A 17,668-nucleotide genomic window follows, 5' to 3' on the forward strand; every position below is an offset into this window, starting at 1 on the left:
ACTTTTAAACTTTGTTTTAAATTTCTGGTTGAAGTGGAAGAAACATATCTAACTTGTAGTCCTTTCCTACAGGCATGTTGACTTGAAAGTTAATCATAGTTCTGGCCCCAGATGGTGAGTCTGCTTCTCTGTCTGTGGGAGTCCTAAAGGATACTTGATAGCTGTCCAAGTAAATGCTGAAAAATTGAATCATAAAGGCAAAGTAACTAGATAGCATAATCCAGAATGATCCCAGAGGAAAGGGAGGTAGAATTAAGTGTTTCAAGCCCTCAGCAGTGTTCCATAGATTTCACCTGAAATAGAGATAATTGTATGGCATGGTAGATGTGCACAGAAGATGTACCTTCATATTTTCATCAGAGAAATCTTGTAGAAAGATACTTCCTGCTTTGCCATGAACAGGAATATTAATACTACATGCTATGTAAAGAAATGTAAGCAAAATATTTTGCAGCCATATATCATCATATCATATCATGTCATATCATATCATGTCATGTCATATCATATCATCATCACATCATATCATCATCATCATCATATGTTATACTGTATCTGAACTTGGTGTGTCTGTCTGTATGTCTGTTTGTTTTGCAAATTCATTTACAAACAGCTAGCATTGTTTCTATGCCAGAAGCCTTTAATAAGTCAAGGAGAATAGTGCAAGCTACTTACAGTTTCCTTATGTCCTCCCTGTAATCCCAGGCAAGATAAATATAGAAATCTCTAGGACTGAGATGTGAGATGCAATATTGATGAGCAAATGTGGAATTGGCCTCAGTCAAAATATCATTAGGTCAACTGGTGAATTAAGATGGAGATGGAGCTAAGTGAAATCCTGCTGAGGTGGGGAGGGAGGGATTGTGTGTTGTGTGTGTGCTGCTGGGTCCCTAGCAGGCTTGCAGAAAGGCCAAAACCAATGAGGTCTGAGACTGTGGAAAGTTTCAAGTTTTATGAAGCTTAATCCAAAGCTCAGTGAAGCTGAAGAAAATACCCCATGGTGCATGAATATTGCATGTGTTATGGGACTTTCTTTTTTTGAAGTGGAATTACCTCAAATGCAGGGACACAAGAATTCCACTAAACCTCAGTCTTACTCTGCATGAGGGTTACAATGGATAAGAAGGGAGGAAGAACTTGCTTTTTCTCTCAAGATGAAGATGATAGAGTTAATTTCTGGAACAATTTCTTGAGTCACATCCAAGTTCTACACTAAGTTACAAGAGATGAAGAAGATAAGAAGTCCATATGCAATACCTGCCATGAGCAACCAGAGAGGGAAACAGGCATGACCCCTTGCCTCATCCTCACCACATCTGTTCAGGAGCAGCAAACCATCACAGACAGTCAGAAACTGCATGTCTGTCTTGGATGCAACACATTTTCTCTCTTCTGGAACAAGCTGTAAACATGAAATAGTACATGGTAAGTAAAACCTTTAGAACATCATCAGTAAAACCTTTAGCAAAGGTTGAGTTTTACAGCTACACATACTAATGCCCCGTGAACAGGAATCATGTGCTTTGCTTTGTCATTGTAATAACCAATGGTATTCGGAAGTTGTTCTATCAGCACAGAACCTCGCTGCTGCAGCCTGGAAAACCCTCTCTTTCTGTTAAGAGTCCAAGAAGGACTGCTAGCCATGTCTGTGACCACTGGGCAAATGATACAGCTCAAGTCCATTGAGCAAACAGGCCAAGTAGGTACATGGAAATCAGCAGGTTGTAATACACTACCCTGGGAATAACTAACATGGAATATGACACCTCTGGGGACCTAATGGTAGTGCAAAATATGCATGCAGAACTTTGAGCAACCCAAAGGGATAAGCATCTGTACTTACAATATGCAATTAGTAATTTATAATTACTAATGCCACACTCAGCAATTATGTTTTAAAATTGGTATTTTTTGCTTAACATGTGGCTGAGGACTGATTTATGATTTGATTTCAACTCCTTAATGAATTGCAGTAATTCTGGCAGTTACTAATTGTGAAAATGGATGTGCAGGATTTTGTCTCTCAGTATCCAGTCTGGTTTTTACGGCTGCTATTTTATTCCTCTGTGATTGCTCTAGGATTGACTTTGCTTGCCAATAGTTACAAGTTAAAACCAAGTTTTAATATATTTCTTGGCTTAAGTATAAGATTGAGGGCAGGGGTTGTTTCATTTGTGATTGTGTGAGGTTTTTTTCTCTCCATCTTCTGGGTTTTTTTCCTATTAATTTCTAATTCAGTTGCTCCAAGTCTTTGGTATATCAATCTGTTTCATATTAAAGGAATAATAGCAATTTTCCCTGAATAAGCAACATTTGGTGATGTGTGTTCTATTTAGGCAAGAAGGAAGAATCTGAACCAAGAAGAAACTTTTCTTCCCAGGGAAGGGAAGAAATGTCACCAGTGAAATATCATAGCACTGCTATGAGGATCTCAGCCTAATGGGGCTAGTGGACAGGAAAATGTTGGCCTTTGCTGACACTGAATCGCTCTTTTTCCTCCTGGAGGGATGTCTCTGCTGCAGAGGGCAGCAGACAGAGCCAGAATCAATATCAGGGATTGAGGAAACCACAGGAAAAGAGGAATTTCTACTCTGCCTACAGCAGAGTGAGAGGATCGGGATTAGCTGCCTAAGTCAAGGTCAGATGCTCTCTAAGAGAATATTAAAGACATCATCTGTGGGGAAGAATCACAGAATGGGTAAGGTTGGAACAGACCACAGTGGTCACTTGGTCCAACCTCCCTGCACCAGACCTAATTGAGCAAAGAGCAGACACACAAAAGGAATACAAGAACATTGACAAGTAGAAGGTGTCTAATTGCTGGAGCAGTTACAAGCCAGTGGGAGAAATGGGAAGAAGAAATCTACCTGATTGGAAAGTGAAGGTGGAGGAGATTATCTCAAGTCTGTCTGGGTTTTGTGCCTCTCATAGGTTCAGGGCTCAGCAGTTTGCTCACACTACTACCTGAAGGCTCTCCTATGGAATTATGAGGTCCTGATACTTTGTGCAGTTTCCCACCACCCTCCTGATATTCTAGTGCCAATGTCTGGCAGAAAGCATTATGCAGATCCTGCCTTCAAAGGATCTTGGGACTTTCCAAAGGGCTCTGACCTGGTCAAGGGCAGACAGAATTGATAGTCAGCCCAAGCTGAGGTGAAGGGAACCTGGACTTCAGATGCTGGAGATTTTCAACTTCAAAGCACCCTTGCGTGCAGTCCAGCAGGCAGAGCCTAGACAGAGCCTGGGAGCCCAAGCCCTTTGTGGGCTTTTCAGTGGTTAGTTATGGTGAGTGGATGTTCTGGGTCCTGTGGATTTCCATGTACTTTCCAGTCTGATGATTCAGAACTCACAGAATTCAGCAAAGCACATAAATGGGCTTTGCCGAATTGGGAGAAGGTTCAGACTAGATTTCTGCAATGCCCTTGTACCTCCATCCAGCCACCAGCCAAAAACTCCTTGTACTCCTTGTACCTTCATCCAGCCAAACTGTGTGAAATGGGTTCTTGATGTCAGTGTAGAGTGGCATGTGATTCCCTTATAATTTGGGGTGAGTTGAGACTTTAATCATGAAACCTCACGGACTGGAACTCTGAGGAGAAGGGAGAACATGCAATATTCTTTCAAAAGGTTGTAAAGTTTCCTTAATACATACTCCTCAGAGTCATATGGAAAATTCACTAAGCCACCTAAATGCTTTCCAGAACTTTTGCTGCATGGAAGCATCCTCATGACTGTAGTGCATTGTCGCAGACATCTTTCATGAAAAATCCTTTCTTAGGATTTTTCCTTGTGAGAAGCTGCAGTTTCAGCAACCAAAAGTAAACAATGGTTATCTGCTGCTGTGGAATGCAACAGGTAGACCTGTGATTGGTCTCCTGTGGGTGTTTGGATTTCCTGACCAGTCGTGGCAGAGCTGGCTCTTGCTCTCTGTCTGAGACACAGATCTTTGTTATTCATTCTTTTCTATTCTTAGCTTAGCTAGCTTCTGAAGAAACCTTTTCCTTTCTATTTCTTTTTAGTATAGTCTTAATGTAACATATATCATAAAATAATAAATCAAGCCTTCTGATCATGGAGTCAACATTCTCATCTCTTCTTCATCCTGAAAACCCTTGTGACCACAGTCACAGTGCATGCTTTGACTTATAGTCAAAATTGGTATTTCCAATAATAATAATAATAATAATAAGAAGAAGAAGAAGAAGCTGGTTGATTACTGTCATCAATTCCTGGCTGCTAGAAATGACAAAACATTTTTTTCAAATATTTTTCTAATGACAGGGTAGAAAATAAATAAGCCCTAGCATTCTTGAACCAAAATATGGGTTAGGCTAATTCTAAAAATGAGAGAATGGAAAATTCTACTTTCAGCTCTTGAAAAATTATTTTAAAAATATGAAGTCACTATAAAAAATGTAATAGAGTAAGAGAACATAATCTTAGTGGCTCAGAGATACAAAGTAAAGCTGTGGTAGAGTGACTAGTAGCAGCCCTTTGGGTAGCTATTGCTTATCTCACAGTATATTGATGTCTCCAGTAGGCCTGAACTTGTTAGACATGACACTCCAATCTCAGAGTAGATTACTGCAGTAGCTTTTTGCCTTAGGACATACAAATTCAATCAGTCTAACTTCACCATAGATAAATTTTTATGATACATATGAATTCCCTGTTGTGTACATCAAGTCCAACCATGACCAGACTGTCAATACACAGAATATGAGGATGTTTTGTAGTTCTTTCATACTGCTAGGCTTGTTTTTCCCAGCATTTGTATATATATTTTTATAAGGGGAGGAAATGATAAGAGCCTCATATTATGTTGAAAGACAGAAAACATGAGAGTATTTGTATTGGTCTAATGTAGTGCAGAATAGCCTTTCAGAATTGAATAGAACCATGCTCTTTTGTCTTGAACTGAGGCAGACTCAAAAAGAATATTGGCATTGCAGAAATTATTTCCACATGCATGGGCTGCCTAGGAAACACAGGCTGAGGAAAAGTTTACAGAGATCATAAGAGAGAAAAGAGTGAATTTTAAATTTCTGGAGGAGAAAATACCAAGAAAACAGTATGTCCTCTCCTGCTGAAGGCTTAATCAACTTCGGCCTGAGCCTTCTGGCTTGATGAATTTTGGATCCTGCTACCTGAAGGAGTGGCCACATGCATTTGTTTCAGAAAGCCTTGCCTAGCTGTAGAGCACTGCTGACTCTCTGATTCTTTAAAAGGAGACAAGGGCTGGCTCTGTTTCAGCATTGAACTCATTCACTGGTCTAGGCAATGGAGTGGCTCCAAAGAGAGATGAAAGAAGACTGCAAATCATGAACAAGGATGGGGGCAAGGATGAATGTGGTCATCCCCACTGAATGTTTTGAAAGCAGAGGTTTTTTCTGAGAATGAAGAATGTCAGGAGACTTGGTAGCAGCGAGAGAAAATAGCACCTGTATGAAGTTGAATCCAAGTTCTTTTAAGAGGAAAACAGTGATAGGACAGGACAAGAGACACCAAACACAATGTGGGAAATTCTCGCTTGTTATTAGGATTTTTTTTTCCACTGGAAGGCTGATGTAGCACTGGAATTGATGACAGGAGAGTCTGCAGGATCAGCCACCTTGGAGATAACCAGATATTGACTGAATGAAGCCCTGAACAAAAGTGACCTCAGCAGGCCTTACTCTGAGCAAGTAGTTTTCCCAAATAACCTGTGGAAGTCCCTTCCAGCCTGAATTATTCTGAGATTCTGGGTCAGATCCTACAGCTTGTGATAGAAGGATATCTGCTATCATGCTTGAGGATGGAGCAGTGTGAGTGTCTGACTCATTATTAGGTTGGAGTCACTCATGAATTCAGTGTATTTCATGACAGAATGTCAAATTCTGTGGGGAACCCAACAGCTACAAACTTTCTGACTCTCCAAGGCAAGAGATTATTTGCTGACTCATATCACTAATAAATGCTGGTATTTATTCTATCCAGCACTGTCAGATGATCCCTTTGAACTTATCATGATGCTTTGGACCAGGGCAAAGAGCCTAGCTCCTGTGAAAAGGCAAAGGTGTTCTTTGGCCCAAATTTTCCAACCCTCCAGTTCCTCATCTAAAACTTGGTCTGCAGGGAAAAAACATCAAGCAAATGGCAGTGGGATGGATCAAAGCAAATGCTCTGGGCTACACCCTGTTCTTGAGGGATACTCTGGGGGCAAAGATGTCTGCTGGTACTTCATCACAATGGTAATGCTCTAGGTTGCAGTGGGTGAGTTGATGGATTGCTGTTCACATTAATATTTTCTGCTGAAAAGCAAAAATCGAGGAGCATCTCTGATATTTTATCTTATTTTTGTGGGAACACGGCCAGTGTTGCCCGTAATTCATACTATGGTATGACTAGGACTCTGGTAAGTCACACAGCATTTCAAAACTGAGACTGACAACTTCTAAATTTAAGCTTAGTTATGCAAGTGTTTTGTTAACCATATTATGTACTTACAGCAGCTTTTTATAAGTGAAGAACAAGACAACTTCTCATTATCTAGCTAGATAAGTGCCACCAACAAAAGAGCAAAAGAAGTTTAATTTGGTCAAAAATCCCTGTTTCAGTTATATTCAAAACACAGAATTCAGAATTTAATGGAGATGTGTTTTCATTTGCATTTCTATAGCATAGAAAGGAGGCTAGAGGCACCAATAGCAGTACCTCAGATTGCTGCAGCAGCTGCCTCCATGTTTGTACCCAAAAAACATTTACTTGTTTTTTCATGACTAAGTGCATGTGTGTGCTTTGCATGCAGTTTGATCACTCCTGTCATGCAAAGCCTGGCAGAGATGTGGTGTTTCCTGCCATATCTTCCCAGCTCACAAGTGAAAGGCTAAACATTAAGCAGAGCCTAACAAGATTTCAGTTCTGCAGCACATTTTAATTTTCAGCAGTTTGTATTCTCCCATATACCCAACAGTCTTTCCTAAGGGAAAAAAGCAACATAATTAACATGGGATAGATTTCATTCAGTGTACTCTGTTTCCTTCCATTATTGTATTTGCCAGAGGAACTATTTAGTGAGAAGCTTTCTCACGGTATTTTGTACAATTCAAGTGTTTTTGGTTTGTCAGGGGATATTTTTTTTTTTGTTTCATTGGGTTTTTTTTAATTTGTTTTCAAGAAAGCACTACTTTAGAGGTTACATTTTCTGAAGCCACTGAATTTCAGTCATTTTAGATATATAGTGAGAAGGGAGCAGACAGTAAGAACTAAAAAAGATTATTTTTCCCATTACTGGTAAGAACATCCTCATCTGAGTCCCATTAGAGAGGTAACTGCCCAAATTAATAAAATAAACCAATGTATAATTGCTACCAGTCTTAATGCTGGGGCTGAATGACCTAATTTAGTAACTCATTTATGATGTGTTTTAGTAGCATGGCCTCTCTTGTGTTACCTGAGTAAATAGAACAGATGCAGATGCTTGCCAGAGGTTCAGAGTCTCATAAATTTGTTTTACAGGCTAACCTGAATATCCCTTATAGATTCACTGGTCCTCAATTGCTGGACTCAGTCTTCAAAGAGGGCAAAGCTAGAAATGCAATATTTATACTTATAGATCCAATTGTTGTAACTCAGGGCAGTTGAACAGCAAGAATAAACTAGAGAAACAGGAGTAGCACATAAATCACCTCTTTTATTAATAATTTTCCACTGGCTTTAATGAAGCTGTCTTCTGTATCATCTCAGACATGGTGAAAAGTTATTACACTGTCTTTGTAGAGGCCTTTTCAGTCTCTTACAGATCTAATTACCTAATTGAGGGACAAGTAGTTTAGAGATGAACAGAATTTTTGCTCTATGGTTTGTTTCTTTCTGTGGTTCCCTCTGAGACATCTGTATTTTTTCTTAATGATGGTATCCATCTTCCATGGAAGTTGACTGTGTGCTTTGGAGTCCATTTGCTGAGGGTGGTGAGCAAGAGCTGCTGTGTGTCAATAAAAGCAGATCCAGTAGCTAATCCAGTTCTCCAAGAACAACCAATGAAAGTAAATTGATGTCACCCTTCAGCCCCTGTGCCATGAGGGTTCACAGGTGAAGGCAGGAAGTGCTTGTCTTGAGCAAGCCCCTGAGTGTGCTGATGGCTGGTCCAGCCTCACAGCAAAGCTACTGGGCACAGTCCACCAGCAGTTTAGGCAGTATGGCACCTGTGTAAAAGGCAGCTGGGATGCTGGGGTGGGCAGAGACACCCCAACATCCTCCTGTGCTTGAGAACAGTCACAAAACTTTCCAGGGGAGTGGGACCCGCCAAGGGTGACTGCTCTCACCACTGCTCAGCATCATCTCTTTGCCAGTGGAAGAAATTATGACATGTGTCTCAAGACTTGTCTTTTTAATGCCAGTAATGTAATTTCTTCCTCTTTCAAAATTGATTCATTTGAAGCCCTAACTTGAGGCTGGTTTTCCATGAACATATTCATTTCTTTAGAATGAAGTCAGGTTTTCCAACTGCCTTCTTGATTAGTCTAATGAATTTTCCTCAAATGCACTTTCCTGGAGAATGGGACAGTTCATCTTTGAAGAAAAATTATTCTTCTGTGACAGACAAAGTTTTAAATGAAGATTTTGAAAATGCCTGATGATTATGGGGTTCTCAATATTTCAGGTACTCAGTTCAAAACATTGTAAAGTGACAGCAAATGCTGATTACCTGCCCTCTGTTCCCTGATGCTATTTATTTGAGGTGTCCTAAATTAGCAAACAAGACCATCATTCATTTTTGACCCAAAATATGTCTCAGACATTCAAGCTTCTAATTCTGCCCCAGTTCAGAAGGCTGTCTGAATGTTGCCAAGCATGAAGTTTAAACAAACAGATAAAGAAATACTTGGCTCTTTTTAATTGCTTCTTGTTCTCTGAACTTTCCAGGTTTGTATTTTCAATGTAATTCTTTTTGGAGAGAGACTTCTGTCTCCCCTTGCTTTCTAACTAACTAGCTAGGTTAAGGTGCTAAAAAAACTTGCACAACAGAAGGAACTTTAGTAAATAGGATAACTCTGCCTACAGCCTTGGCCTCAGCACAGAGCCTACACTCACCTTGACTCTATATCCCAGCTAGCACCAGCTAGTCACTGTACAAGTGAGCTGGCAGATACTCTTCTCTACTTGCCTAATGCAAATCTTCATCTTTCTGCACAGCATCTCCTGTGATCAAGACTCAGTCCCTGTGGTGCCCAGCTGCTCATTTTTGCCCAGACATTCTGCAGGTCTCCATCATGTGTCTCAACATTCCATGGGAAAAGGAGTGGGGGAGGTAACTTCCATGCTTCACATATGAGGTACATATTACATTACTTTTTACCTGTCCTGCTTAATATAAATCAACTATTTCCTTTTTGTAGATTTATTTACTCTTGCTAGAAAATGGTGATGTTAATGTTCACTTCCTCCCTAGGCTTGAATGCCCAAAGACACGGTGAGTTTTCACCAAATGTTCCTCAAAGAACAACTTGGTCTGAGAAATCCTCCCACAAATCCTGCACTTAGGCACATTATCAGCCCTGCCAATCCACTGCAGACTGCAAACAGCCTCAGACAGGATTCCAAACAGTTAATGTCAAATAGCTCATTTTCTCTCATCTCCATACAAATTCCTGTCATGTTGCATTACATGTAAACAACTGAGAAGCTTAATGACATGCCTTTCAGTCAAAAATTCATATGGCTTTTCAGTCTGAGCAGATTAATTGCAGTTTGTAACAATATGAAGTAATTCAATTTGATTAGAGTTTCTATTGTTCTTTGAGATAAAATATTTTATGTGAATGTAAAGCCAAGTTTTCTGCTGGCACTACTTTATTGACTTCTGTGGAAATATAAAATGCTCATCTAAGATCCATAGTATATCATTGTTGGTGTGCTGTTACAGTAAATAAATTTTATAAGCTTCTGTAAATTCTATGTGCCAGATCAGATTCCAGGCCCCATGGAAATGTCATTGTCAATTAAGTGAGGCAGTAGGAATATTTGGCTTTGGAGGAGACAATTCTGAATGAATCTTTTAGGTTTTTATAATTTTGAAGGTTTTTTCTATTTCCATTTTTTTCAGCACCCCTGTCTTCTTTTTGATGTTTTGCTCTTAAAATCTGCTTGTAATTCTCTTTAGTTTCACTCTTATGTACTCTAGGGTCATTTCTCTGTTCTTGCTATGGACATTGCTTGCTCTGGTGTTCTGTAGCCATCCCACAGACCCAAGCCCAGAAGCCTGGCAACACAAGTTCTGCTTGCTGCCAATAGGGATAATGTGAGAAACTTCCATGAAACCTCTGTGAGTACATCCCTCACTGAACAGTATGTACCTCAACCCTTCAGGATGCTTTTTGTTTTTTTAATTTCCAGCTCCTCTCCTCTTTTTTAAAAGCAAAATATTACAGAAACAATATTTAAGTGGCTAATGAATGCATGGTTTGCTTTGTTTGTTTGTCTGTTTTGGTTTTGTTGGTTTGGTTGTTTTTTTGGGTTTTTTTTTTTTTTTCCTTTCTTTTAATAATACCAGTTTTCTTTAGTCTAGTTTTCTTTGTATAGTTTTCCAGTTTGCAGAATAACATGTTTGGGGGTGATCATTGCTCAGAGAGGTCAGAAGTTGTTTCTGGTGTTTTGAATCCCATGGAACTGCACTGGGAGGGGGATTGAAATTTTTTAACAAGTTAGTGTGCTTGCCAATGCAATTTCACTCTATCCATGCTGCTGGACTAGAAACAAAGGTTGCAAATATTCTGCAGAAACTGCCAATATCTGATTGTTTGGCCTCCTACTGAGTGACCAATATTCCAACAGAGTTTCACTTCTAAAGGACTAGCAAATTCTATAGAGCAGGAGATGTTTTTAGTGTAATATTAACAATATTACATTTAGATGTTACAATACTCCCTGACACAGGGGACCAAAGCAAAAACATTATATGGAAAAGTACAAGCTGCTGCACTTGGAGCTGAAGCTGTGTGTATTGGAAAGAGGAAGCATGTAGTTCATATCACCAGTGGGATATGTTCCATACAGATTACATTAAACCAGGCTGCAGAATTGAAGATGTTTAATTCAGCATGGTAAAATCCTAAAAATGTGTTAATAAATGAGGAAAAAAATTGCATTATCAGAATACTGAGTCATTACTTTGGTATGTGTAGAAATCCTTTCTACATAGATTCTTTATCCCTGACTGTTTCTCAAAGACTTATTTTTTTATATATCCACTCAGTGCATAGAAGCTTTTAGTTTTGATGGAAGGGATTTTGAAATACACTATTTTCACACTGCATGTAATAGCATGATTAGGAGGACAATTACTGCAAATTCTTTAATTTCTTGGTGTGAAGATCTCCAGAGGCAGCAGGAATCACTATTGTTACCCATGTGTTTTGTGACTTGAGGGTTGGGATTTTAAAATTTTGTTTATCTAGCCTATCTGCTTGTAAGCCATCACTCCTTAAGAAGTACAGTTTTGATCTCAGAATTCAGTCTCAGATTGGGTGACCTAATTACTTTGATGATTATTGAGGCTTCAAAGGCATGTAGCTCAAACTAATGAGAAGATGGGTACAGGAGATCAGATTTACTATCTAGTCTTGGAAAAATCAGAATAATTTTTTTTCTATTTTCATCAGAATTTTTTTCTTTAAAATAGATAAGAATCTTTTTTATTTTTAATAAGAAACCTGAAAACTAATGCCTAAAATCAATAAGCTACATTTCCTATGAGAATGGCCAATCTGGAGCAGCTAGGTTTATATCCTCAAGGGAGAGGCTGGAGAAAGTTGAGGGAAAAACCAGGAGTACATGATTGTTTCTGTATTGATTCACAGATCTGTTTGCCATCAATGCTGTCATTGTGGTGGTGACATGGGCTGTTACAGCTAAGAGTAAAGAATGCAGAAAGTGAGGGGGTTTGACCCTACAGCTTGAAATACTCAAAGGTTCAGTGTTTTGAGTAAGGCGATAATCCAAAGCCTATAAAGTCAGAAGAAATAAAGCCTTTGGCTCCAGTGGGCATTGCATCAGGCCTTCAGATGACTGGCAATCAGCAGACTTCATACTGTGTAATTCTCTATGAAAGAAGCACTAGTTCTCCAACATACAGTCAGCTGAGGAGGAATAAGACATGCTGTGTCTTCTGGCCAGCAGACATCCCTGTCACTGCAGGCCATGTGGATGTTCTTGCTCAACTGGTGGAGAGACATCTAGCTCTGCTTTGCAACTGCTGCTTCCTGCTAAGCCATCTCCAGAGAAAGAATTAGCAGAGATTCCATTGTCACATACCTCAAATCTGAACCCTGGGTTATATTTAAACGACCACAGGAAAGAGACTGAAGACTCTGTGACCCCTGTGAATTGGGGTATTGGTTTTTCTAAACTGGAGGGCAAATGTCAGAAGATCAGATTACAAGTGTCTACCCGTGTGTTTTCACCGTGTGGTGGGTCATCTGGAATTCACGCTCTGTACATTCCAAGGACGTGGTTCCAGAGCAGTTCAAGCACTTCAGCAATTCCTAGCACTGGTGGTCTCAGTTTGGGAAGGATTTCCTAATATGTCTGAAAGCCAAAAGCTTCTTTGCTAATTTAATAAAGAAGAGTGAACCAGTGGGTAAGTCCATAGAAGATAGACTAAATCAGGCTAATTTGTTATATAATCCCTTTTTAATATGGAGAATTAAGGTGACAGCAAGACGACTACATGTTTAATTCTCCAAATAATTACTGGTGTGTATTGACATTAAAGGTGAGAGAGAGCAAGTTAATTTCTGCTTGTTGTTTTCAGCACGTGCCAAACTTTTACTTCACACCAGTGAGAAAAGGCTGGAAGTTGTATATTCCATATGCATGAAGTAACAGTTGGCACAAATTACCAAAAGGAGAAAATTAAAAACCACTAAAGCCCAGCAGCCCAAACTGTCACTTGCTGACAAGTTTTTTAGTCTCAAAAAATAAAAAAAAATATGAAGGCCTCAAACAAAGTATTCCACCTGAATAAATCTGGGTGTCTGTTTAGATCCTCCTCAGTGCAAATAAGGTGTGAGAAGGCAGCAATAGCCTCTCTTTTCCAGCCTCCTCCTCCTCCTCTACACCTTTCTGAAGTGCTGTCATGGGCAGACCCAGGGTGGGCAGGGGAGGGTGACCACACTTGCCTCAGGTTGGTCCTTTCTTCTGTTGGTATTCTTGGCCATGCAAAACCCATCCTTCACCATTGATAGGAATGGACGTGCATGGAGTTGCTCTGCCATGCAAATCAGAATAATGGAGTTTTGTGTCTTCCCTTTGCTGGCATTATTGAATTTGACCCAAAACAGCTGGAGGTAGCTGTATCTGCACAACCTGCCTCTAACTCATGTGTCCTTAGATAGGCCTTGGGATATCTTTGGCATTTATCCATGGCTGCCAGTGCTTCAGAAGCATAAAGGAGTTCTAATGTCCCACCCAGCCCCCTGCTCAACCTGCCCAAGGACCTGCTAGCCATGTCAGCTCCCTGAGCCCACCTACCTCAGAGGTGCTGCAGCAGGGCCAGGCTCCAGCTGCCCACAGCCCTGCCTGGCCAGGGCCCCACAGAGCCAGACCCACATCCCATCCTGTCACCACAGCCCATGTGGTGCCCTGGCAATGGCCATGGGTTACAGGAGGTTTCCCACATATTTTCTGTTCAAGATGATGTCCTTTGCTCACAGGTTTCCATGACCATCTAAGTCTTCTCTGTCACTTGCATAAGTACACATGTGAGTAAGTATACTTATTGAGAGTCAAGCCATGTGTATGAAATATGGGATAAAGCACACAGAAGTATTATATATTGTTACTTTAAGGTTGCCTCCCTGTCCTGCAATCTCCCTTTCTCCTCTAGTTTGGTGTCTACAGGGAAGAAGAGAAGCTGGGGGTGAAGTGAGGCAGCTTGTAAAGCAAGGAATGACAGGCAAGTCCATATCAGGAGTTAATTTCAGCATGTTTTATGTCAAATCACTCAGGAATCACAAAAATTTTCTCCTTTATTCCTATTTTCTTGATGGCTAGAATATTACTTCTAAGCCAAAGCTTTCATGTTCAAATCACTCCTTTATTTTATTTTTAAAGAAAGAATCTGTTTTGCAGTTTGACATGTTTCTTGTTTTCAGACTGTTGATTTTCTGTGTGGTTAACTCTAGGCTTCCTACAACTGTCAGCTTATGTCACCTTCTGAAAATTATGCATGACTTCTGGGACTCATCTATCAAAAGGAGAGAGCACACAACCCTCTGAGAAGTTGGTACCTTCTCTCTAGTTATCTGGGTTGATGGTTGTTCAGTGAACCTATTAAGTGCCTGGAGTGACTTGCATCTCTACAGGTATGGGACTGTATTGTCTTTCTTAGCTGTACTTAAATGGCAGATGCTACCCCTGTGTAGTGTCCTGGTTTAACTTTATCTCTGGCCTGGTGGTTCCAAGTGCAGCTGGCTATGTTCTCATTGGACAGTAGACCCTTCATGTGCCTGCAGAAGTAATGGCTGTAGGAATGTTTCATCTTCCCCTTATCTCACATTCTCTGAAAACTGTCTCAGTTCAAGGTTTATGCCTTTCAGTGGAGCACTTAAACACACACTTAGCTCTAAGCACTTAATTCCTACAGATTCATGGTACAGGGATGGATTTCAGTGCCTACTCATAGTCCATGGCTTGCCAGCACTTCAACAGTTTCTTTTGCAGTGGCCAGATAAAAGTGAGGAGCCAGCCCTGACAGTCCTATGCCTGGGGGTATGGTTTGCTTTCTCATAGTGATGGACAATGCCATTCAAGCCTTTCATGATAATCCCACATAGAGATTGATGGGGCCTGAGGTCCAGCTGCTCACTGAGGATTAAGGAAAGGTGCTCTCCAGAAACCTAGGTCTGACCTACAGGGAAATAGGAGAGGGAAAGATCCTCCTACTTTCTCTAGTTGTGGCTACTGGTAGCACCATGCTCTCTGCTAGAGCAGGTCACCCCAGCAGCACAGTAGGCGTCAAGCCTTTATGCTGTGGTCATAATATACAAATCTGCCAGTACATCCCTTCCAAATCCTATACCATCATCTCTCTCTAGTCACCCACACCCACTCTTCTCTGCTGTGTCTCCTCCCAGGATCAGCTCACCCTTAAAAGTATGTTTAAGGGCAGCTCAGAAAGGGAAAAGAGAGGGAAGGCATAATTCATCTTGTTTATGATGTGACTGAGCTAACAAAGTCTGAGCACCTTGTCCACACTGGGATAAGGTCATGAGAAATGACTGATCACAAGGATAAGAGAAAAATAAATAGGCCATATTCATCTGAATAGTAAAAATAATCTTTGTGGGTGATGCCAAAATGTAATGGGATGTGTTGAAGTGTGGCCAGTGATAGATTCCAGATTTTCACTCCGGTTACAACAGAGAGAAGTTCAGAAGCTGTACCTGTCCTGGGAGGAGGGGTTGTAAAGGGTTGTGAGGTAGTATGTAATAATCAGTATCAAACTGAGACTTTTTAGAGAGTTTTTAGCTGGAATATGGAAATATCTTTGGAAGCTTTATAATGATTTAATTTTATTGGAATTTGTATGCATTAACATTTTTTTTTATGGCAATGCAGAAGGAGTTTGGCTTAAGACTAGCTGCCACTGGCTTCCCAAGAATTATAAAGCCAAGCTAATAAATGACCTTGATCAGATGGCACACCTCACTCTTGTTCCCCTGTGGTCCTGTTCCAGTTAGTTTCCTGCCCAAGCAACTGCTGGGGCAGAATGAACTGCCATGTCCAATTGGCAGAGCTGTGACCAGCTTTATTTATAAAGGCTTGTGATAGAGCACACTCTGCTCTCATTAATACCAGGCAAAAACATGATATGAGTTTTTAGCCCAGTTCTTGTCCTTTTGTGCTGCTGCAGCAAAAGAAAGGTGTCAGGAAATGCTCTCACCAATAATGTCTGAAGAAGTCATTCTGTAAAGGAGCAGCTTGGCTTGGGCAGCCCCAGGCCCCTGCTCTGCTCCTCATGCTGACAGCATAGCTGAGTGCCTCTGAGTGTGGTCACCCAAACACTCTGTCTGGGCTGCTGGCAGGGCTAAGTGGCTTGGCTCTGCAGAGGAGCCTGTGGCTGCTGTCTTACCAGCTGCTGGCAGTTTAGGACAAGCTGCACTTGTGCCCCTATGCCACCCTGATTTTAAATTTGGCCACCTGGGATGGCTAAAACTAAGGTGAAAAACTGGACTACTTTTTTGACATGTGACTTTTAAGTTGTGTACGTAATGATGGACAAGTTAAGTCATGGACGAAGGGCACTAGTCAGCCACCTTGGGAATCCCTCTTTCTGAACATGGGTGGTATCTTTTGTGGCACTGCTTTACTGTTTTGTGCAAATTCCCAGCTCTTTAGAGATCCAGTAGACTATCAGACAAAAGAATTGTATGCCAGTCTGGGTACGTACTTGATGTGAATGAATACAAAGGCCTATTCATCACTCCTAGTGCTCACATAACTGACAGATTAAATCACTCTCTGGCTGTGAAGATGACAGTGGCCCAATAGCTAATGCTGTCTAACAGCCTCCATTAGAAGACCTTGTTTCTGATTGTTTATAATTTTGCCAGACTTCAGCTGCTTGAGCTGGATTTTCCCATGCCATATGTCCCCAGAAACTGAAGGTTTGTGTGTGGAAGGCCTAGATGAATAGTCATGGCGTTGCCAAGCTCATGTATCACTGAAAAGTCACTTGAATGCAAATTTTTAGGGAGTAGCCGTACATTTCTCCTCTCTTGAGGGAGAAGGAAAAACATCTGGAGTTATATGCTCCCCAGTGGTTTGTGTTCAGGCTGAAGTTGGAGCTGCTGCTAAACAGCCTGAATGCAAGAAGTTCCATGTCAAAGGCTGTCAACTTGCTAGATATTGTTGACTCTTTTAACCTTTTGCAATGTCTTTTGAGGTTGTACTTTGTCCACTGACATACTTCGTTCCATATTATACCCATGTTTTTGACAGGAGGTTATGCTACCAGGGAGCACATCTAATGGTTTAAGTTTGAGCACATCTCGGGTTTGTGTATGTGTGATGGCTTTATACCTCCCCTCTGCTCAACCTTTTTGTTCTTTATTGCTGTCCAGTTGTTGTATTTCTGACCAGCAATCCCTGTCATATAGGATTAAGAACAGATTTTCAAATCTCCATGCTGCTCTGAGTACCAGGCTGAAGTTGCAAGTTACTAGACATGACTTAGCTCAGCAGTTTTTAGAATGACTTTTATTTGGCCCACTGAATCCATGTTGGTACATTTTCCTCTGCATTTCCAAACAGTGAAGGTCAACAGGAAGAGCTTTCAGGCTGAACAGTCCCTAGTGAGGTGGCTGTGTTGGGAGGACAGTTGGTCCCCAGAAATAAGTCATATGGATGTGGGTCAGGGGTGGGATGGGGTTAGAGGACCTAAAATATCTTTGAGAATTGTGTGTAATATCATTTCTGTAATATCTGCATGTGACAGCTCAATTGCACACTGGGTGGAAATGTGCTGTCTGGCCTGCAGCCTATATAACCCTTTCCCATTCCCCACAGAGAGTTTTATTAAGTGAGCTTTACAAGGACCTAGAAACGGCCTCTACCTGTCACAGAAATCTGAAAAAGACAATGTAAGGTCCCCAAGGGAGTTTTCCCTTAAACATTACACAAACCAGAA

General features: G+C 40.8%; 1 long non-coding RNA gene across 1 annotated transcript in view; it reads left to right on the top strand.

Moving 5' to 3' along the window:
* Window positions 1–12,631, top strand: part of LOC139590335 (uncharacterized) — a 55,672-nt gene extending 43,041 nt beyond the window's left edge. The window contains exons 4-6 of the long non-coding RNA XR_011679307.1: window positions 9,175–9,314; window positions 10,163–10,303; window positions 11,838–12,631. This is a non-coding gene — a long non-coding RNA (uncharacterized lncRNA). The remainder of the gene's footprint in view (window positions 1–9,174; window positions 9,315–10,162; window positions 10,304–11,837) is intronic.
* The last annotated feature ends 5,037 nt before the right edge of the window (window positions 12,632–17,668 follow it).

Source organism: Agelaius tricolor, unplaced genomic scaffold (genome assembly GCF_023055355.1).
Source record: "Agelaius tricolor isolate 1412-34295 unplaced genomic scaffold, bAgeTri1.0.p SCAF_1, whole genome shotgun sequence".
Taxonomy (NCBI): domain Eukaryota; kingdom Metazoa; phylum Chordata; class Aves; order Passeriformes; family Icteridae; genus Agelaius; species Agelaius tricolor.